Consider the following 24,440-nt stretch of genomic DNA (forward strand, 5'->3'; position numbering starts at 1 on the left):
CCAACTTTTCTACTTACCTGCCACCCCACTAGAAATTCTGTTTTCATTCTTCTGTTTTTAAAGTATGGTCTCTAAGCATTTCCTTTCATTGAGTGATTAAGGAAGTAGTAGCTCATTAAACTCCCACTAGCTATGTTTTTGTGTGTGTGTGTGCAATCATCTGATTTATAAAAAGATGCAACAAAATTCAAAATGATACAAAATATCAATTCCAAAACAACATAAAAAAGTGAGTATGTTTCACCATACTCAGCTCATAACAGAACGAATGGGTAAGGAGAATAATTCATGCTATAGCATATTGCTATATTTACTGGAAACCGAAAAAGTTGGTAAAGGAAGGCAGAGGAACTTTATCTTTAGAGTGTCAGAATTAGAACCAAGGGGCTCCATAATCATCTGGCATCCATTCAATGTTGTACCTGTGGTTAGAAAGGTACATGATGGGAACTCCAGAGATCTTCCAGATCCTTCATTTAAGGTCCCGGTCAACTGTGGCCACATGTAACACTTGTGGTGAGTTACTGTCTGTACTAAGCAGTCGTCTGTATAGGTTCCTTTGTGTGTGCATGGTAATCATGCAAATCTTGGATCTTTGGCAATCCTTAGAGCCACTTGATACTTTTGCCCCAATTTCTCAATTTCAGCCATTACACAGTTATACAAGGGATACACTAGGCATAGAGACAGTCCATCATTGATTGTACTAAGTCAAGTTTGGCTTTCATGGAAAAGTTGATAAAGTTGGTATCAACCAGGATGTAGTAAGGTAGGCCCAGCTGTGTGTTATATTGGAAGAATAAGCAGGAAAGATGTTGGGGGGACTTCTCTTTCCTTGAGTGCACTGGGATCTTTTCTTTCTTTCTTTCTTTCTTTCTTTCTTTCTTCCTTCCTTCCTTCCTTCCTTCCTTCCTTCCTTCCTTCCTTTCTTGGCTTCAATCTATCCTTCTCTTTAAGCCCCTGATCTCAGAGACTAATCGTTCGCTTCATGGTAGCATACTTTCTTGCTTTCTTTTGCTTCGCCTTGTTCACGCCACCCTCTTGTTTCTTCCCAAACTCCCACTAGTTATTAACATCCATTGGGAATTAGCTTATCAAATGATTTTAAACCATGCTGCTATCATACTGAGTGAATCTTCACTTTGGAAACAAGGAGAAAAGAGTCACTTTGCATGCACTGTAATCCAGGGACTGTGATAGGTGTCTTAAATATATTATCACTTCTAAACTACACAGCAGTTTTAGATGTCAGCACTTGGCAAGTATGTAATTTTCCCTTGTTCACAGGGGGCCAGGACTCATACTCATGATGCCTGACTTCAAAGCCCATTGCTCATCCTACTGTGATGGTGTTCTAAAGGAAAGTGCAGTATTTCCAGGCTCAGTCCATGGCTGAGAGGCTGAGAGGGTAGCTCACCATACCTGAGGAATTCAGGACAAAGAAGTGGGGGTGGTGGAGGAAAACCAAGGGAAGGGTGAGAATTGGAGGGGAGACAAATGTGGCAGAGGGGAGATGAGAATGTCATGATGATATTTTCTCTCTGCACCATAATTTTGCCCAGAACAAATCCTCACTATAAGAGTATTTTTATAGCAACCTTAACTTCATAATATACTTGGTCATATGATGAGAGTTCTCATACATGATTACAAGTTTCATTTTTGAGGACTTATAAAAATTATCATCAGACAATGAAATCTTGAGACAACATAACTCAGCATGATAAGTAGTCTTTAATGTCACACAGATTTCTCTTTTGGAGTATCTTCTCTCCTTACACTGACAATATCCACACCTACTTTCCAAGAAAATTTACCATCTCTGTTGAACATCTACCATGAAGAAAGCATTCTTAACCTTGGCCCTGTGGCCTGCCCCCCCCCCCCCCCCCAACTCCCCCAATAGCTTTCTCCTCTCTAGATAGTTCTCTGTAGTACTGGCCTTTCTGCTTCCTGACTTTCCATAAAAATTTGTCAGTCAGATGTTCTGTCTTCTTGTGGACCTAAAGAAATCCATAATGTCTATGGATAACATAGGTGTACTTGGTCAGGGGTCTTCTGGATAAGATATCTTTAAGCTTTAATGAAAATAACCTTTGACCTATTGGAGTCATAGCATTTGAAAGCTAAAGCAAACTTAGAAACGTCTAATGCAAATCCATCATTTTTGAATGGCAAAATGAGGCCGAGAGAAATTCCTAGAATTTAGATCACACTGTCAAGATGATGAGATGGCAATTATTACTTCAGAAATGAGGAAAGAGTAGTATATAGAAAGAAATGATTCAATTGAGGCTACACAGAGGATCAAAATGGAATGGGTTTCCTTTCACCTACCTGTCTTCTGAGTTTACTTTATTTTTCTTATAAAAGTTGCCTCTATCTTTTCAAACCCTTTTTGGTTGAAATTTCATGTATATCTGAACCCTGGAAGTAGTGGTAGCTGGGATGGAGGATAAGGAGAATTAGGGAGAACTTGCCCTTAGATTTTAGTTGCATTCATTTTATGTCACTCCTACCTTTTTAAAGTAATATACTGATAATGATATGACTTGCCTAATATGAAAAATTCACAATGAACTACTGTCAGTGTCACATTAGTCAACTTTTGTGAATAGAACAGCTTTCCAATCAGGAACTTGATTTACCATTTGGATTTTATAGTCTTCCTAAGCAACAATAAATACTAAATGCTATAAACCAATAATTCCTAAGTTAGCTATAATACTAAAATATGCTACTCATAACATTTACTTTCCATTTGTTAGAAGGAAATTATTAAACATATCTTTTGACTTTGCTGTTTCTGTACTGAATAAGAATGTTCAGTTCTAAAAGGTTTGGTAATAAATTCATAACTGAAAGGTAAAGAAATTTGTGTGAGCAATGATATGATAGAGGTTAGATTGGGAGTCCAATTCTTGAGCAGAGTACAGATTCTTATTATGAAAGAAATTACGGAGGTCAAATGATTTCAGCTGATTGACTTTCTTTTCTTCTAGTCCAATTTCTAATGATATCTTCCAACAGGTGTTATAGGATGAGATTTTTATCTTTTGGCTCATGTGGTATTCATACCTACTTTTCTACAAAATATCCAGATTAGAGATTTTGATTATATTTTATGTTTTATGATACAAAAGTTGTAGCTCTGTCTTAGGAATTTTTTATATTTGTGGCTCTCCAAGTTAAAGATTCACTACTTTACTATGTTTATTCTTATAAAATAAAAATAGTGAATATGGAATGTTTACTATTTACCAGGTGCTGTGCCCAAGGCTCTACATGTATTGTCTATTTAATTTTCATATAAACCAGCAAGGTAGATACAATCATCATTCTCCTTTTAAAGATGAGGAAACTAATTTCACTCATATGTGGAATTTAAGAAACAAAACAAATGAACAAAGAAAAAAAGAGACAAACAAAAACCCAGACTCTTAACTATAGACAACAAACTGATGGTTACCAGAGGGGAGGTAGGTGGGAAGATGGGTGAAATAGGTGTTGGAGATTAAGGAGTGCACTTGCTGTGATGAGCACCCGGTGATGTATGGAAGTGTTGAATCAATATATTATACACCTGAAACTATTGTAAAACTGTATGTTCATTACACTTGAAGTAAAAATAAATAAAAATATAAATAAATAAATTTTCATTAAAAAATAGATGAAGAAACTGAGATTTGGAGGGGTTAAGTAACTTGCCTGTAGTCCCCAGTTTCAAGGAGGAACTGAAACTAGTTGCCTGACTTCAGACATGTGCTCTTATCTCTTGGGCTACACTGGTCGATGGATAAAAAAAATGATGAGGAGACTAGGTGAGGACTAACACATTAAAGCTGGGCAGAGAGAAAGCCTGAAGTCACATCTAATTCTCATTCTTACGACCAGTCCTAGCTCAGAATAATAGTCTTTGCTCTGTTGAAAATATTCTTACTTCAAGATAGATAAACTTTTGGCTGGTAGGAAGTACAATGGAAGATTTTCTTTCATTGCTGATATCCAGTCATTGCCAAGTTCTGTTGAATCTTTTATCTGAACTTTTCTGAAATCATTTCCTCCCCACTGCATCCTCAGTCCCACTGACTTAGTTTAATAGGCCCTCTTTAGGTCTCATCTAGTATCCTCTCGCTAATCTCTCCACCTGCCCACTAAGTCCATTCTATGATATTCCTTCAGTATCAAGAGTAAAATCAGATGCAGCTTGTCACCAAGTTGCTTGAGAGATGACATATAAATAAGCAATTACAACACAATGATAAACCCTTGATCTGTTAGGAGGAAGTATGCCCTGTGAGAGCATAGAGAAGTCAGAATTTCAAGAGGAGAGCCAAGGTAAAAGGTAACACTTAATGGAATTGCTAGTTACTAATAGTGGAAATAAAAATAAAACATTATACTGATAGTTTCACTACTAATAGTTTTTGAGCTATTCATTTGTGTCAGGCATTGTTTTAAGTCCTTTACATACACCATCTCATTTAATCCTAACCGCACTCTGCAGTAGGTATTATTATTATCCCAGCTTTACACATGAGGAAACCAAGTATTAAAGGGTTTAAGTCATCTACCTGGGGTTACAGAGCTAGTAAGGGTGGAGTGAGGGATCTAAATAAGGCAGTCAGAATTCATTACTAATTTTATTTAGAGGGGAAGAAGGGGTGAGTTATTATGTATATTGCATTTGAGGAGTAGAGCTGTTCCAAAGGCAGTAGGTCTGCAGATCTCAGGTTCAGGAGATGTGGAGTTGGGAATCATCAGCCTATAGAAGTTATCTGGTGCTAAAAATGTTGATGGAAATGCCCAGAAGAGTGTGAGTTAGAAAAGAGGAGGTGCAACGAGAGAAACTTGGGGGGAAAGGAGAGGTAGAAGAGTCACAATATGTCAAAGGATTATCACAGAGGATTGTTATTTGCAGGTGGGAACAGCTTGCATGGCTTGGCACATAGGAGTTATAAGACGTCATCAATTGTCCTGAAGACTCTGCCTTAGCTCTCTCTTTGTCCAAAGAAGCTTACTTCTCCATTTAAGACTACATCATAGTTACTGGCCTAGTGCCCTCTGTGACTCAGTATTTGTAACCATCTAGAGCACAGGTCAGCAACTTTTTTTGGAAAAGGACAGATAGTAAATATTTTTGGCTTTGTAGACCACATAATCTCTGTTGCAACTGTTGAATTCTGTCATCTATTGTAGCGCGAAAGCAGCCATAGACAATATGTAAACAAATAGATGTAGCCGTGTTACAATAAATCTCTATTTACAAAAACAAATGATGGGTTGGATTTGGCCAATGGGCTTTGGTTTGTTAACACTTGATCTAGAGATGCCCCTCTTGGTTGGGTGTCCTTTCAGAAATCCTTTCTCAGCTCTGGTCCTTGCTTCATTAAACACTTAGCTCCAGATAGTTGAATGTTCTTGAACATCTTCTTTATTCCCTCTTTATCTCCTCCTTCTGGTTCATTCCCTAGTAAGCTTCTCTGGGGAAGAAATATTTTTAGTAGTTATTGTGAGAGCAGCTCCATAGGAAAAGCTAAGATAAAAACTGTCGTTAACTGAACTATGTTAATGTGAAATGCATAGCGTTTTGGTGATCTGCTCTGTTACTATTCTAGTTTCTTAAACACTCACCACCCCACCTTACCAAAACAAAATTCAAAATGATTTATTACAAAATGAATTTGGTCCATGTTTTAGACTGCAGTGGACTTGTACTTAATATGACAAACTAGGTTTTATATGTTACGCAAGGAGTAATTTTGATTCTAGTGGAAAAAATTCTTTTGGTGTGTTTTGCTTCTTTGAGAATTTGGTAGTTTTGTGAAATAAAGGATGTCTAGCATTTCTTAGAGGGAATCCCCATGGAGGACACATGCAGCAATTGCAGGATTACCCTGAGAATTGAGGAAATTCAGCTTACCACTGAACATTTTAACCAGAAAATGAAAGTATCCATTGCGTCTCAGTAGAAGACATAGAGATGGCCAACAGACATATGAAAAGATGCTCAACATCACTGATCATCAGGGAAATACAAATCAAAATTACAGTGAGATTATCACCTCACACATGTCAGAATGGCTAAAATCAACAACACAAGAAACAACAGGTGCTGGTGAGGATGTGGAGAAAGGGGAACCCTCTCATACTGTTGGGGAGAATGCAAACTAGTGCAGCCACTCTGGAAAACAGTAGAGGTTCCTCAAATGGTAAAAAATGTTAAAAATGTTAAAAATGTTAAAATGTTAAAAATAGAACTACCCTACACTCCAGCAATTGCACTACTAGGTACTTACCCAAAGAATACAAAAATATGGATTCAAAGTAATACATGCACCCCAATGTTTATAGCAGCCTTATGTAATAGCCAAATTATGGGAAAGGCCCAGGTGTCCATCGACTGATGAATAAATAAAGAAGATGTGGTATACACACACACACACACACACACACACACACACACTGGAATATTGGTCATAAAAGAGAATGAACTCTTGCCATTTGCAACAACATTGGTGGAACTAGAGAGTTTTTATGCTAAGCTAAATAAGCCAGTGAGAGAAAGGCAAATACCATATCATTTCATTCATAGGTGGAATTTAAGAAAGAAAACAAATGAACAAAGGGGGAAAAAAGAGTGAGTGAGTCAAACCAAGAAACAGACCCTTAACTATAGAGAACAAACTGATGGTTACCAGAGGGGAGGTGGGTGGGAAATGGGCGAAATACGTGATGGGGATTAAGGAGGACACTTGTGATGAACACCAGATGTTGTATGGAAGTGTTGAATCACTACATTGTACACCTGAAACTAACATGACACTGTATGTTAACTAACTAGAATTTAAATAAAAAAACTTTTTTAAAACCACTTTATTGACAAATGATTGACATACAAGAAGCTATACATATTTAATGGTACAATTTGGTGAGTTTAAGATGTGGCTTTGTTTTGTTTTGTTTTGTTCTGTTTTTGTTTTTTAACTTACATCCAAGTTAGTTAGGATATAGTGCAACAATGATTTCAGGAATAGATTCCTTAATGCCCCTTACCCACTTAGCCCATCCCCCCTCCCACGACCCCTCCAGCAACCCTCAGTTTGTTCTATTTAAGAGTCTCTTCTGTTTTGTCCCCCTCCCTGTTTTTATATTATTTTTGCTTCCCTTCCCTTATGTTCACCTGTTTTGTATCTTAAAGTCCTCATATGAGTGAAGTCATATGATATTTATCTTTATATAACTAATTTTGCTTAGCATAATACCCTCTAGTTCTACCCACACAGTTGCAAATGGCAAGATTTCATTCTTTTTGATTGCCAAGTAACACTCCATTGTATATATACACCACATCTTCTTTATCCATTCATCCATCAATGGACATTTGGGCTCTTTCCATCCTTTGGCTATTGCTTTTTTTTTTTTTTTTAACATTTATTCATTTACGAGAGACAGAGATCACAAGCAGGATAGGGGCAGAGAGAGAGGGAGACACAGGATTGAAGCAGGCTCCAGGCTTTGAGCTGTCAGCACAGAGCCCGATGCAGGCTTGAACTTACAAGTTGTGAGATCATGACCTGAGCTGAAGTCGGATGCTTAACCGACTAAGCCACCCAGGCATCCCTGGCTATTGTTGATAGTGCTGCTATAAACATTGGGGTGCATGTGCCCCTTCAAAACAGCACACCTGTATCCTCTGGATAAATACCTAGTAGTGCAATTGCTGGGTCCTAAGGTAGTTCTATTTTTCATTTTTTGAGGAACCTCCATACTGTTTTCCAGAGTAGCTGCACCAGTTTGCATTCCCACCAGCAGTGCAAAAGAGATCCTCTAAATAAAAAAACTTTTTAAAAGCATGTTTGTGTATGTCACACAAAAATATGAGGAATGAATTTGTTAAACAGAAAGGCTCTGAGCTACTTCCTAAATACCACTGTTAGAAGACAGATGTGGAGTTTAATGGTGTTATTCAAAAAATAACCACCTTATATTCAAATTCATGTGCAATAGACCCATTTTAAGCTCCTATTCCAAGTCGGAAATGACTTCTCCTGCCAAAAGATGTTGGCATTCACATCAATTAGCACTTGGTTCAGCTACACATAACAAAAAAATCCAACAAAGAAATGGCTTACATTCTTAAAAGAAAAAGAAGTTGTCTCTTTTAAGTCTCTCATGCATAAGGAATTTGGAGGTAAGCAATTCAGAGCTGGAATGATGGACCACAGCATCATCTCATACTCAAGCTCTCCATTCTTCGCCCATCTTAGAGAATGATTTTCATTCTCCAAATCATCCTATGGTCCAGGTGGCTGCTACAGCTCCAGCCATCACATCCACATTCTAGACATCAGGACAAAAGAAAAAAGAAGAAAACCTTATTGCCTCTTTTAAAAGAGACTTCTAGGCAGTCCAGCACAACACTGCTATTTACATCTCATTGGTGAGAACTTTATCTGATTGTACTGGGAATGAAGAGAGATATTTATATTTAAGGTTACAATGAACTTGGCTAAAACTTGGATTTCTCTTACTAAGGAAGAAGGAAGAATGAGTGTAACAAAAAACCAGTGATACTGCTTCAGCACTCACTCTTCACCAGCTTCTCTGCTGTCAGAAATATCAAATGATCTTGGGCGAGTCACTCAAATTTCTCTACTCTTCGATTTCCTCAGTTCTAAAATATCTAACTTGTATATTTGTTTGAAAGTTAAATGAGATGACATGTGTAAAGGGCCTAGGGCATATAGGTCTTCAGTAAACATCAGCCCCTTCCACATATCAACAGAAGCAGGATTGAAGGGGCTGGATTGAACCCAAACTGGCAAATCCCTTGAGGCTGTAATTGGGAACTACTGTCTCCTCCGTCAAGGACAAACTGGGTGAGTTCTCCTGGCACTTGATCTTCCTCTTCTTTCCTATATTACACCCCATATCCAGCTTGTGCCATAGAAGCCTAAGCAATAACTGGGTGCACAGAAGCTGTGGCAACTGATGACCTGCTGTACAGAAAGAACTGAAGGAAAAATGGAGAAAAATCAATTTTCCACTAAAACTTCGTATACCAGAACTCTAAATATATATATATATTTTTGCAAAGACAGCAAACCATTCAGATTTCTAGCAGTTTCTACTGTCTGCTCAAAAGAAAGTGCTCCTAGATTACCCAACCTTTGGTTTATGTTTCAAGTCATTCCTCTTGGAGAACCCACTGAGAGACTGTGAGAATTACTGATCAACTATCTGCTACTGCAGACCAGGTTCTCTGCAAGCAGATGTTGAGATGGAGTTTGGGATGCAAGATGTTTGGGAGGGATAAAGCCTGTGGATGAAAGGAGTAGAACCAAGATTGACCAGAAAGAGAAGTTAAATTGTAAACGCTGGCAGGGACCTCTGGAGCAAGTATTGTCTAACAGGATGTCCCCCATCAGGCAGTCTGGTCTTTATTACCACCACCACATCTCATGCAATTATCAGTGGGGAGCTGTTCTGGAAGGGCAGGTCTTCAACGGAATCCAACCCTAAAGGAGCTGACATCTTCAGACTTTCTGCTGAATGTTTCCCCATAGCTGGACAGCAAGACCCTCCTTGTAGGAGACAGGGCAGCACAAGTCTACACTATCTGCCATAGAAATTAATGTCCACCATAAAAGGATGTCAGTGTTTTCCTGGCTCTGCTGGTCATACATTGATTTCTTATGACAAATGGAGTTGACACAAAAATCACTGTATTTTACTCCTCGACTCACATCACAAGAGTGTATGCTTAATTGCTAATAGGCTTGAAATGCTATATAAACAATTCAATTAAGATTAGAAAGATTGGAAAGTCAGGTTTACTCTATCAGCCCTCTTGGTGTAAAGATCAATGTATATAAGCAAGGATTTTTCAATTTAAAAGGAGATTTGAATGCACTTCATAATTGATAGCAAAAACCTGAAAGATAAGGACTATGGAGAAAACTGATGCTTTAGCAGATTTCCAATATTTCTGAAATCTTGCTTTCCCAGGAAGCAAACTTTTTTCGTACTTATTTTCCAATTTTAAGTTCTACTGAGATGCAATGGATACTTTCATTTTCTGGTTAAAATGTTCAGTGGTAAGCTGAATTTCCTCAATTCTCAGGGTAATCCTGCAATTGCTGCATGTGTCCTCCATGGGGATTCCCTCTAAGAAATGCTAGACATCCTTTATTTCACAAAACTACCAAATTCTCAAAGAAGCAAAACACACCAAAAGAATTTTTTCCACTAGAATCAAAATTACTCCTTGCGTAACATATAAAACCTAGTTTGTCATATTAAGTACAAGTCCACTGCAGTCTAAAACATGGACCAAATTCATTTTGTAATAAATCATTTTGAATTTTGTTTTGGTAAGGTGGGGTGGTGAGTGTTTAAGAAACTAGAATAGTAACAGAGCAGATCACCAAAACGCTATGCATTTCACATTAACATAGTTCAGTTAACGACAGTTTTTATCTTAGCTTTTCCTATGGAGCTGCTCTCACAATAACTACTAAAAATATTTCTTCCCCAGAGAAGCTTACTAGGGAATGAACCAGAAGGAGGAGATAAAGAGGGAATAAAGAAGATGTTCAAGAACATTCAACTATCTGGAGCTAAGTGTTTAATGAAGCAAGGACCAGAGCTGAGAAAGGATTTCTGAAAGGACACCCAACCAAGAGGGGCATCTCTAGATCAAGTGTTAACAAACCAAAGCCCATTGGCCAAATCCAACCCATCATTTGTTTTTGTAAATAGAGATTTATTGTAACACGGCTACATCTATTTGTTTACATATTGTCTATGGCTGCTTTCGCGCTACAATAGATGACAATTCAGCAGTTGCAACAGAGATTAATGTCTGTTCATGACATTTTTTAATTGGATTATTTCTTTTTTGGGTGTTGAGTTTTATAAGTTCTTTATATATTTTGGATACTAACCCTTTATCAGATATGTCATTTGCAAATATCTTTTCCCATTCCATAGAACGTCTTTTGAGTTTTGTTGATTGTTTCCTTGGCTGTGCAGAAGCTTTTGATCTTGATGAAATCCCAATAATTCATTTTTACTTTTGTTCCCCTTGCCTTCAGAGATATCTATAAAGAAATTGCTATAGCCAATATCCAAGAGGTTACTGCCTGTGTTCTCTTCTAGGACTTTTTCACATTTAGGTTTTTCATCCATTTTGCATTTATTTTTGTGTATGGTGTAAGACAGTGGTCCACTTTCATTCTTTTGCATGTTGCTGTCCAGTTTTGCCAACACCATTTGTTGAAGAGACTGTCTTTTTTCCTATTGGATATTCTTTCCTGCTTGGCCAAAAGATTAATTGACCATATAATTTGTCAGTTCATTTCTGTTTTCACAAACATGCTTTTAACTGACATTGTTTTGATTGACAGGTATTAAACTCATAACATTCAGAGTTGCTGCCAGGGATGCGAATCTTTAGTTTCTAGTTCCTACACTCTGTGTTCTCTGCATCCTCATTAAAATGGCAGCTTCCACCAGTTGTATTTTTAAAAGAAAACAGCTTTCTTTTGCACATATTTTAAGAAAAACAAGAGGCTTATTCTCTTGACCGAGGGGAAAATTTTAACATAGCTGGGTTGACTGACTTGATTTCTAACCTGTGGCATTTTTGTTCTGAGGATACCTCACAATGAAAATGGACACTACAGTAAAGCAAATAGAGATCAGAGTCAGGGAATCATTGGAATGAATGTTTGCATCTGACTCTTTGATTACAATAAGCAATGTGGCCTAGCTGGAGAATGCTGTATTTTCACAATTGACAGACCACACAGCCTGCAGCAATCAGCAAAGGGCAGCTTATTTTGAGCACAAACATCCGTCAGACTATGATGAGAAAAGCAGAACTGCAATCAGTGGCAGGTTCTTCAAAGAACTGTTGATGAAAAATGGATTTTACATGTATCAAGTGGAAAAGAAACTGCAGTTCATTTTTTAAAGTCCCATTTACATGAACAACAACACTAGCAACATTTCTGAACATGAAAGAGAGTGATACAGTAATTCTATCATAAGCGGGACTTTTCTGTCCTCATCACAAAATAGTATACTCAGTCTGTGGCAGGAATATATTAGGTTTCAAAAAGGCAAGATAATAAGCAATTTCAGAGAAGGATCTTACATTTATTCCAAATGCCTTATGCAGATATATTTTTTCATTGATATTATGATGGAAGAATTCTATTGATGTAACCAATAGAATAGAGATTTTTGATAAGATTTCCAGTCTTATCTACAGTAGTTCTATTCCATATGACTAAAAAATTAGAACTATTTAGCTCTTTGAATCTTTCCAGTGAATAGTAGAGCATGAAAGCTCTGTAGGCTCAAAGTTTTTGATCTGAAGAGAGAGAAAAGTTGTTCAAGTAGGGATCTTTAACTTTCTTTAGATAGTATCTCCTGCTGTGGTTATGAGATTTTTGGTTTTGATATGTGCTAGAATATTTGGAAGTTTTTCCTAAAGTGGCAGAAAGAGAGGCTACTTTAAGCACTGAATTTCTCTCTCTTTAAGGCCTAGTAATTATGTAAGGAGGCATTTAGAAGAGACCTGATCTTGGGCCATATAGGCTGCTCTGTTTGGTTTTGTGCCTCCAGGGGAGCTATGGGAAGAAAGCAAGGTCATGTATTGGCTTGGGTTTATAGCATATAGAGTCTATTCAAAAGCATGAGCTCTCTCTTCTGTCTCCCATCTCCCATCTGGTAATTACTAGATCAGGCATTAGCTTTTGTATGTGGTCAATTTTTTCTGTTGAAGTCCATCAACATGCATTGTTTCTCTTTATGGGTTTGCTGAAAAGTAAAATAAGCAATCCCAACTATCTGTCTCTTCACAGAAGAGGAACATTAATACTTTGACCTAAAAGGACACTAATTACAAAAAGAATAATATGCATATCAAGTAAAATAAGGTCCCAATTTCCTTAGCCATGATAGACCGACACTTTTTTCCTTTTCTGTCATGTACAATTGTGGAGAGTCTAACATGTGGACTCTGGAGCACAGGCAAGAGAGCTATGTAGAGGTTGCTGTTCTGAAGGTGAAGTTATTTTTCTGTCCTTGATTATTCTCCCAGGGTTCTGTTTATATCTTATTTATAATTAGAGACATGCATTGCAAAATGCTCTTGGCCAGTCACTCATTGTCTAATGCAAACATTTTATCTGAGTGCTCCTCCAATTTGTAGCACCCAAAGAAGGAGTGTTGTGGCCAGCTGCTGACAAAATCGTAAACATTTTCAGGGGTAGTTTCAGAGGAGGTCTGGGAATAGTTGCAGATGTATCATCCAAAGAGCAGTGTCTAGAAAAAAATACATCCTTCCATTTATGTATGTATGTATGTATGTATGCATGCATATTTATTGACTGACTCAGCCCACCAAATAACCCGTTAGGCTGAGTACCAGCACTGTTGCCCTGGTTTCAAAAACCCACTTGATGGATCAGAAGCCATGTAGACATGCCAACCTGAGCAGTTAAACTGGTAAATTCCAGGCTTTATAATGTGTGGACAGATGTTTGTGCTGTTAAAAATGTGCCTTGGCACAGGGAGAGAGTGGTGATCTGAATATTGTCTTCAGAGCTCCCTGAATTTCCTTGCAGGAGTTGAATAGGAAGTTGTACAGCTTGTCTGCATCAGTGATAGGGCCCCTTTATCCTTTTATTCTTTTGGGGTGGTATTAGCAAGCCTGGTCCCTCATGTCTTCTTTCAGTTCACTGTGTGGCATATTACATTGATAGCATGAGAAAAATATGCTTTCAATTCAAGAAGAATTCTAGAGGACTCACTTCGTAGACTTTATTCTCTGATGTATGTTGAATGACACTAGCAGTGAAACTTCAAACTGCTCATTTGGATAGGGCAGCCATTGTGCACTTGGATATGACTATTCTTTTTATCAAATCTCCTGTTATTTGCATTTATATGGTACTTTTCTTCTAAAGCTTTTAAAGCAATTTCAACTTCACAATACTTGGGCGAATTGGATCAGAAGAAATACACTTCATTTTGAGGTTGAGATAAAAGACAAATTGTCAATGGCTCTCCTTAACAGAGTACAGTGGGTGTTCAGTTTTCCCTGCACTGATTTTCCTGGAAGCCTCATGGATAAGATAATTAAAGAAGGGGTTCTGATCTCAGGGTCCAGATGCTCTGGGGGAAAGGGTTCATTGATAGGCTTCAGGGATCCTGTGAATGACCCTTAAGCCCTGTGAGAATCTAATAAATACTTTGCCCAAAATGCACAGAGAATGTACAAAATGTAGTCCCCTCTGCATTTTGGGCTAAGGGTTTGCAAGTATTTATTAGATTCTCACAGGGCTTAAAGACCATTGCTTGGTTTGGTGCTCTGGTACATCTCAGTCAGTTGGTATGTTTGCTAAAAATTCTTGGCCATCCAGAAATTTACAGTTAGTAAGTTTGAGGTGGAGCTTTGGGACCCTAATTTTAACACCAAGTGATTCCAATTCAGTGAACCAAGAGAAACACTGGCCGAGCCCCTTGAGAAGAGCCAAATAAATAATTCCTGATAGGAATCTATGGAAAATATTTGTGGAAGAGATTAAAGTGTAAGGCCAGAAGGAGAGTTCAGAGACTATAATAGTGGTGTAGAATACAAGAAACTTTGTCATGCATTATAAAACAAAACTGTATTTCAAGAGAAGTTAGGCTAGGTCTTTGAGAGTGAATGATTTAAAATGGAAAATCAAACACCTTATACAGGAGTTTTAAAAATATCCAGAACAACAATGTTAGTAGACACAACATTGTTTTTAACTTTTTCATATCTGTTTTTTTGTGGCTTTTAAGTCTGGAAAATAGGAGCTGGTGGCAGGAAACAAATGCTCAACAAAGTCATTAAATATCAGTTATCTGGAAGTTGAAATCCTGTCATTAATTAGAAGCTAAGAAATAGCATAAAGAAGACCATTTCTTTGCATTGCTGGGAGAAATGAGTTAGCTGAACATAGTTATTCTGAAACGGCAAATTATTTTGGGATTTTCCATTTTTACAAACCCACGGAAATAGAAGATACGTAGAGGGATTCTATTTTGTTGAAGGGAGCACTTCTGTTTCAGTCTGTTTGACAAGAAGTTCTACGAAACTATTATTCTAAATATAGTCAGACCTGAACTGGGAGACCATCATATTTAGTGTTAACCAATGGGTTGACCAGCTGGAGGAATACAATTTATCCCAACTCCCCAGCTGATCTTCACACTTTCCTTCAGGAGCCACTCATGTCAAGGCCGGACAAAGTCCTCCCGTGACTCTGTCATCATCTATCCTGCCAAATATACTTTGATGTGTATGGCACCACACTTAAGGAAAATTGCTTCACGAACTTTTATTTAAAGCCATAATAATGTTAGCTCTGTGCCGTCTTTGCTTGTTACTTTGTCATTTAGTTTGACTGTAAGAATAGGATGCAGTGGTGGTGCGTCAATTGCTCTGAAACCTCACTGCAATCTGTAAAGTCCTATATTGGTAAAGTACCTTTTGGGAAGTACACAGTGTCTTTTTGAAGAGATTCTTTTAAACTTTAACAGAATGTTTTTCTATAAATGTATTGACACACACTTAGAGTACAGAATACCGGAGCCTGGCAAGATCTTCTGAGAATACATGTGCGTGGCTGATGAAATGTCATGATTTGTTTGGAAAAAGCTTTTAGGAAATTAAATTGCATTAAAAGAGAAGTGAGCTTTCTTATGCAGGTATAATGTACTCTTAATGTAAAGCCACAGCAGATTTTCCTGAAGAGAGACTTTGAGGAAAATAAAGGGGGGGCCTGTCTGAAGGAATCTCTGTCCTTCAGGTTGGCCTGAAGCAACTGAAGCCATCTTTCCCTGGTCCAGTTATTTTGTGATCCCGCTCCTATTCTTTTCATCCTGTCAACATCCCCTGCAGCCCTGACCTCTGCAAAGTCTCATTCATTGTTACACAGCCAGCACTAGGAAAGTACACATAATCAGCCTCCATAGATAGTTGTTAAGTGAATTGACAAGTGCATAAAAATCTCCATTAACTTTTCATCAACTTCTGGGTAAAACTCAGTCTTTACAATGACCTACAAAGCCCAGGCTGATCTGGCCCCTGTTATTATTTCTGATTTTATCTCTTAGCTTTCTCCTTTTTACTCACTCTGTTTCACCTATACCAGCCTCTTTGGTAGTTCCTTAAATAAGCCAGGCCTACTTCTACCTCAGGGTCTTTGCACTGGCTGTTCCCTCTGCTTGGAATGCTCTTTTCCAGTTATCTTTCTCTGTCTTAGAGGCTTCTTTCTTACTTCTAGGCCTTTTCAATTAAGTCTTCCTACGTCTTATCCTCTATTTCAGATGTCTATTTATTGACATGTAACAAACCGCCCTAAAAGTTAGTGGCTTAAGTAGCAATGATTTGTTATTTAAGATAATTCTGCAGATTCCACATAGGAATTCCACATAGGAATTCTGTTATTCCACATAGGAATAACATTCAGCCAGAAGCTCTGTTGTTATGTCTCAGTTCTCCTCTTATAGGATAACTCATCTTCCAGGGCCTTTTCATATGGCTCTCTCTCCAGCAGAATAGTCAGGTCTTGCTTAAATCATGGAAGCTAACCTTAAAGTAGGAGTGTTCCAAGAGGATAGCCTTAAGATGAAGGACTTACCAAACCTCAGCTTACATCATACTTACAGATGTGTCATTGGCCAAAGTCAGTCCTGTGCCATGGCCAGCATCATTGTGGGAGGAGTTTACACAGGGTGTGAACATCTGGAGGTATTGTTTACTGGAGCCTATCAACTAACAGTCTACCCCACTCTGCTCTCTGGCCCCAAGCGATTCATATTCCTCCCACCTGCAAAATATACTGACCACCCCTGAAGACTTCCCAGAGTTTTGTCCCATTGAGGCCTGTAGCTCAGGCTTGAGGACCAGGATGATACCATTGAGATTAGGTCCAGGTGTGGTGGAACAGATGCGTGCAGTTCCTCAGGTGCCACTCCTAGAAGTGTTAGAGTTATATTTAGTTATAGCTGACTATAACTGAATCTGCAAGATCATTCTGTGCCCCTCAGCTCCTACTTTAGAAATGCAACATACGTCTTCCTTTCCAGTGGTCGATAGGATTTAGTATGCTTACCTAAAGGCTTACCTTCTTATGCAATTTAAAGATTTTCTTCTTGCTCTATTCTCAGAACAGGCATAGAGGATCTCATTGTTATATTGTAGTTCTTCCCTTTGATAACTGCCAGTTTCCTTTTTACTTTCTCCTCCCAGATGTTTCTGTTATCTATGACCCTAAGACTGTATATACATTATAAATAATCCAAAATTTAGTGAATTAAGTAAACAGTAATTCATTATTTCTCAATATTTTCTTAAATGTGTTTACATGTAGGTTAGAGCTCTGAAGGTGCATCGTGGTTCTCCTCCCTCATCACCATCTCCACTTTGGTGTCATCACCCAGGGCCTTTGCATATGGCCTCTTTATCCAAGGATAGTCTGGACTTCCTTACCTCATGGCAGCTGGATTCCAATAGAGCCCACACAGAATCTGCAGGATTTTATAAGGGCTAGGCCTGGAGCTGGTGCTTCTGCCCAGTATATTAGTTAAAGCTAGTTATGAGGCCAGCTCTGATTCAAGGGAGGGGAATATAGACCTCGTCTCTTAAGGAGAGGAGAGGGAAGAGAATACAGGGAGGGGAGAAATTGTTGGTGGCCATTATTGGGGACTATCTACTACAACCCTTCTTCCTGGTTTTATTTTCTCCTAAGCTGCTATTACTCTGTGTTTATCTTGTTTATTATCATCTCCTACACTGATATATACTTTAGAAAGTCAAGGAATTTTGTCAATTTTTATTCACTGCTGCAAATGCCCAGAATATTGCCTGTCACATAGTAGGTTCTTATATATTTTTTCTTTATATATTTTATAATGTTCACTCTTCTAGCTGCTGGGATACTTTTACTGCTGTCTTTACCTTGGTGTTTATTATCTATGTAGTCCCTCATGGCAGATTTGAATGCACTGTGTCAGTATATGTTCATACATTTGATTTTTGCTGAGTCTGAGCCCACTTGCTCTGAATGTATCTTTGGGAGTTAACTCTGGTATCATCAGATTCCTCACCTAGCCTGAGTCTTCTGATATGGAATGAGGATGAAGAATTTGTTGTGCACTTGGCTGGCCGGCCCTGTTGCCACCTCAGGCTGCTTTTGGTCTGCCCTGTCTCCATATCCCTGGATGCTCATTATAAAGACTGATCTTTCCATAGAGGGGAAAGTCACATTTTCTCCTTTGTGTTTATATATATACATGTAAATATAAAATTATATTAAATAATATGAATATACATTTAAGAAAAGGACAGGAAAATAGGAGTAAAGGACACACATTTTAGATTTCATATCATGATTAAGTGTAGAAATATCCCACATTCTGGGATTCTGAAGAATTCTAAGTGCAGGCACCTGATAATATTTGTCAAATAAAAAAAGAAGAATTAAAAATGTCAAAATGTTTAGGGTATTGGAAAAACAAAGGCTGATGTAAAACTGTCGATGTTTGTTATCTGTGTCTTTTCTCTCCTTACTTCATGCCAGTGTAATTTCTTCTCATTCTTTTTCTTTTTGTTAATGTTACAAAACATTTTTGGAAATTTCATTGTTTCAATTTCTATGCCTAAGTCTCAGTTCTCCAGTGATACTTGATTTGGCAGTATATGATTGTTTTAACTCTGGTTTTATTTGGCCTAAAGCTTGCTGGTGAAATCTTTGCAGCAGGAAACCACCTCCTGTTGCTTTGATACAATATTTTGTTAGAAGTAGAATTAACTGTATGATGGGCTTATGTCATAATGCCATTGGTGCCAGAAACCACCTACACAAATAAGCCTAATTTTTTTCCAAGTCACACCTCATGTAGCAATGAAAGACATTTGGGTGACACATGAAAATCATATTAATGGATGGTTTCATCTAGTGTCTGTAGCTGGAAATTGCAAATAAATTCAGTGACTGCTACGTGATTGTACAGGATGAAAACAGCTATTATTTGCTTATAGGGTTTCTGTTTAAGCAAGTGAAAGATCACAACCTTGGGATAATTGCTGGAAGGATTTTCTGGGTAAACTTTAAAATAAATAGTGAGAATGAGGAAGGTGAAACATATGAAGATATTTAACTAGTGTCATCAAAGCAAAAGTTGAGAAAGAAGATGGAAGGGTCCTGAAACATGTCATGAAACATTTATGAATTATTAAAAAGAAAACCATATTATCATCCTTACATCTCAAGAATAATAAAATAATACTATAATTTGAGAGCATCTATAAACTTTTAGAGGAGAGTGGAGATAGAATTTGATCATAAAGCTGATTGCTTTTCTGAAATAAAATTAGGGGGATACAAGCAATTCAGCAGATTAGAGTATTTAATCACATTTTCTTTGCTAAACAAGTTCATATCTCTACCAATTTATTTCTAGAAAGATAATTTAAAGCCTTGCTTATAAGTTGAAGTAAGAGGAATCACTAAGTATCCTCCATCAGAGCAGTTTCAAGCATTGTTCTTCCTTATCTACCAAGCTTGATTTAAGGAATCAAATCATGGGACAAAAAGGCTGGAGTTTTCCCTATATTTTTACTTCTTGAATTTTGTTTGTTTGAACACTAGTATCCGAATGAGGAGTTTGGTCAACATGAGAATTATAAAACAAGGAAGACATTCAACTGAACTTCCCTGATAAAGTTTATATGGTTTTAAGACCCTTTCAGTCTGTAGAATGAGAACCTACTCTGTCATTTTTTATTAGTGAAAATGGCCCTGTGGTATTCTGACCATTCTTTTGGCCTAGGCATACCTCATTCCTGGTGGCAAAGATCCATTGAACTGGAGGCTCAGTTATGTGTCCTCTCTGGGACATAGTTATAGTTTGAGCATTTTGGGGTCTTGACAGAGTGATCTCAGATTTGGAGAAATCAGGAGAAAAGGGAACATTGCTTCAAGAGTGTGTGCTGCTGGGAAATGTTCTTACCAGTCATGGAGAATTCAGGGAGAAAAATGGAATCATCATTCATAATCATTTGTTGATATACATATAGCACTCTTGAAGCACTAAGAGAGAAGGAGAAATGCCCACCCACATTCCTCTTCTTCACCCCCAAAATTGTGAAATAACCAGAGATGAGTTATACGATTTTGTTTTGAGAAAGATAGACTTAAGTGGATTTTGCGGAATTAAAATTCTTTATTGGCAACAATGAATGATGCTTTGTTCATTCTAAGACTGATTAATTTTTTACTATAGAAATATTAATTTGACATAAATATTTATTTTCTAATTATAGATTTAATTCTTGTCATTACCAATCTATAAAATATAGAAAACGTAAAGAAAATAACAATGACCTTTAAATCCTAAATCTAAAGATTAGAGTTATTAAGACTAGTACATTTTCTTCCAATATTTTTGAGCACACACACACACACACACACACACACACTTTGCATCATTGAGATTATAATGTCTGTATATTTTACATATTGCACTGTTTTTACTCACTGTATATTATGGACACTTTTATATCTTTACATATTCACTTAAAAAAGCCCAATGCGATTTCATCATAAAATTTATCATAACTTATTTAGAACTCAATTATTATTGGATATTATATTAAATTTTTATAAGTAATGTTATAAAATTTTAATGCATAAATATGTGTATTTTGATAATATTCTTAGATCTTATCTTTAGAAGTAGAAATACTGGTCAAGAAGAGTAAATATTTTCAAAATTATTCTTGATATCTGTTGTTAAATTGCTTTCTCCAAAGATTATACCAATGTACATTTAACCAGTACTAATGAGATTCATCTTATCATGTCATTGCCAATGATGAATATCATGAGTACTGAAGAATCTTGTTTAAAGTACTTTTGGTGAACAGTTTTTTTTGTCACCCACTTACATTTCTGCTTTGTGAATTGTTGATTCCTGTTTCTTTATTTGTTGATTTGCTTATGGAGACCTTAATGTTTTTCATTATCAGGAATGTTAATCTCTAAAGGTAAAGTAGTAGCTCATGTACTAAATTTAATTTTAGAGGAATTCTAGGAATGCATCTAATCTGTCCTTCAGTTAAACAGTTCACACAATCTTTATCATCTTTACAAATATTATGATGGAAAAGTGCAGGTTGCAATGATCATATCATTCTGCTTGTCAAAAGTCTTTAATAGCTCTTTAGCACACAGAGTAAAATCCAAAGCTCTCTAAAGTATAAATGCAGTGTATCTTTTCATCTTTCCCCTTAATATACTATTCCTCTTTTAGTATTCTTCACCTCTTCCTGGACTTCTCCTATCTCTATTAAACTTGAATCCCTGTCATAGTTTAGAGCGAATATTTTCTATTCTTCAACTTGCTCCATATAGATTCGCTCTGAGCTATTAAATCTGCCCTGTGCTTGCAGATCTAAATTATTTAAGGCTGTGATCTACCTCCTTATTAGGTCTCCAATCAGAAGTAATCTCGTCCCCATGATACCGTATAATTGGTAGATCTATTAGAACACTTTGCATTGGGTGTGGCATTGGTGTGCCCGAACACTGCAGAACTGGGTGCCAGGTATGATTAAGCTTACTTGAAACCCTTCACCTTGTTTTCTGTTTTTCCCAGCCTCTCTTTTCTTCACCCTTGTCCCTATTCTGTTTGGCTTCAATAGTCAGTGATTCTATTCTCATGACCACATCAGTTCCTCTATTCTGTGGTCCTTCTATTGACCTGGCAAAATCCCAAATCTAGATGAATCCAGTGATCAGTTTTACCTGTGTACTAGGACTACTGACCACATCTGGGAAAATCGTGCAACCCGATGGGCCCTTAAAACTTCCTTCTTTCTGCAGTGATCACTTCAGCCCACCCCTGTCTCTCCAACTACCACCACTGCCTACTGCCTTTTAGAAAACCACATTGGTTTTTTTCTGTTCTTAAAAAAAAAAATTGAAGCGAGGGCAAGAGCTGCCTCAAATTCCTATTACTGAATCCCAAATTTACCTTCATCTATCATTCTCATTCCTTCCCTTTTTTGCTCCTTTATAGTGGAGCAAGTACTTCCTCTTGTATCAGGAAAACCCTCCATCTGTACTCCCTTAATCCTGCCCACCTACAGAAGAGCAACTTTATTCTAGAGCAGTTGTTCTCAAGCTTATGTCTGCCTCATAATCATTTGCAGGTGGTTTGTAAAAACCCACATTGCTGGGCCCCACGCTCAGAATTTCTGATTCAGTTGGTTTGGTGAGGTCTGAGAATTTGCCAGGGAATTAACAAATTCCCTGGTGATGCTGATGCTACTGGTCCAGTAACCACACTTTGAGAATCACTGTTTGGTTAAGTTGGGGTTTTCCAGAGAAATAGAACCAATAGGATTTGTTTGTTTGTTTGTTTACTATAAATAATTGGCTCATGTTGTTATGGAGCTTGAGAAGTCCAAGATTTGCAGTTGGCAAGCTGGGACCCAAGAGACCTGATGGTGTAGTTACAGTTTAAAGGCTGCAGGTTTGAGACTCAGGAAGGGCCATTTCCAGTTTAAGTCTGAAGGCAGGAAAAAGCCAATGTCCCAGTTTAAGGCAAATAGGTAGGAGGAATTTTCTTTTACTTGGGGAAGGGGCAGCCTTTTCTATTTAGGTGATCAATTGATTAGATGAAGCTCACCCACATTGTGTGGTGGGGGCCAATCTGCTTTATTTAATGTACCAATTTAAATCTTTATTTTTAATTAATTAAGAGAGAGAGAGAGAGAGAGAGAGAATTCAGGCAGGGGTGAGGGCAGAGAGAGAGGAGAGAGGGGGAGAGAGAGAATCCCAAGTAGATCTGCACCAGTGTAGAGCCTGACAGCATAGGGCTCCATCCTGTGTGTGAGATCATGACCTGAGCTGAAATCAAGAGTTGGACAAACAATCAACTGAGCTACCCAGGTGCCCCATACCAATTAAAATCTTAATTTCATCCAGAAACACCATCACAGAAATACCCAGAATAATGTTTGATCAGATATCTGGGTACCCTGTGGCCCATTTATGGTTACATAAAAGTAATCATCACACTACCCTATAGATTATGCCCTCTTTCTATTGTGTTCTTTGTGCTTGGCTGTCTATAAGATCTTTCCATTCACAAATAATACCCAAGATTTTCCACTTATATAAAATACTATCAGTCGATCCTCAAACTCCTTGCTTTACACAGGCATTATCTTTCAGCTGTCATACATTTCTCCTCCATTCACACCCAGAGTTGTTAAAAGAGGTTATCTGTAATTTTTGTTTCTGTATTCTCACCTTGTCTTTACTGCTGAATTCATAACAATGCACTCTAGTTTCTGAATCCCCAACAATACCCAAATTGGATTTAACAAAGCTTTCTATGTTATTAAATGCAGTGGGAAAACATCAGACATAATTTTGTTCATCTAGGGTGACATTTTGCTTTGTTAATCAAATCCTGCTTTCTGAAACACTCTCTTCCTTTGGTTTCCAGTACAGCAATCTACTGATTTTCCTCCTTATTCACCATTGTCTTTATTAGATCTTTCTCCTCTTCTTGACCCTTAAGGGTCAGTGTTCTTTGAGGCTCTTTTATGCTCTTAATCACAGGATATCAGGGAATCTCATTAACTTTCACTGCATCAATAACAATTTATATGCTGATTTACCCTTAAGCGTATTTCTTGCCCATCTTTATACCTATATATTCAAATCCCTCTAGACATCTCCACTTGAATACTTCTTGTCAGGAACCTCAACATTAGTGTGTTCATAACTGAACTCATCTTTTCCCATCTTGTCCCTATTCCTGTGTATCTGCCCCCATTGCATTCTTTCCTGAGTCATTAGGAACATCTAGTTTTTCAAGTTAGAGCCTTGGGATTTATCCATCACCTTCTCTATCTTTAATTTTCTATACCCAATCTACAACAAAATCTCATACATAACTTTTAAATATCTCTCAAGTACATCCTTTAGTGCCACTGCTGTCATCCTGATTTAGGACATCATCATCTTTTTACTGGCTTAGAATAATCACCTCCCTGCCTGGAGTCTTACTACTCTGTCTCTAAAGCCAAAATGATCCTTTAGACATCACATTTGATCATCTTTCTCTCATGCCTAAAACTCTTCTGTGGCTTCTATTTGCCTTTAGGTTAATGGCCCAAAACTCAAGATCTTAAGATGACCTTAAGTCCCCTAAAGATCTGCTTTGCAATCTGTTCCAGCAACATTAGCCTTTGTCAAAATACTCCCTCTATATTCTGGGTCTTTGAACATGCTCTTCTCTTCTGGAACAAGCTATCCTTTGCATCAAGATTCCTCTCCTACTCCCACTAGGGCTTTAAATAGTTACTAAAG

The 24,440-nt window shown here is 37.6% G+C and overlaps 1 pseudogene; it reads right to left on the bottom strand.

The window, feature by feature from the left end:
- Positions 1-373: 373 nt before the first annotated feature.
- On the bottom strand, positions 374-1,014 carry LOC132669583 (rRNA-processing protein FCF1 homolog pseudogene; annotated as a pseudogene).
- Between the last annotated feature and the right edge of the window lie 23,426 nt (positions 1,015-24,440).

Source organism: Panthera onca, chromosome B3, assembly GCF_046562875.1.
Source record: "Panthera onca isolate mPanOnc1 chromosome B3, mPanOnc1 haplotype 2, whole genome shotgun sequence".
Lineage (NCBI taxonomy): Eukaryota > Metazoa > Chordata > Mammalia > Carnivora > Felidae > Panthera > Panthera onca.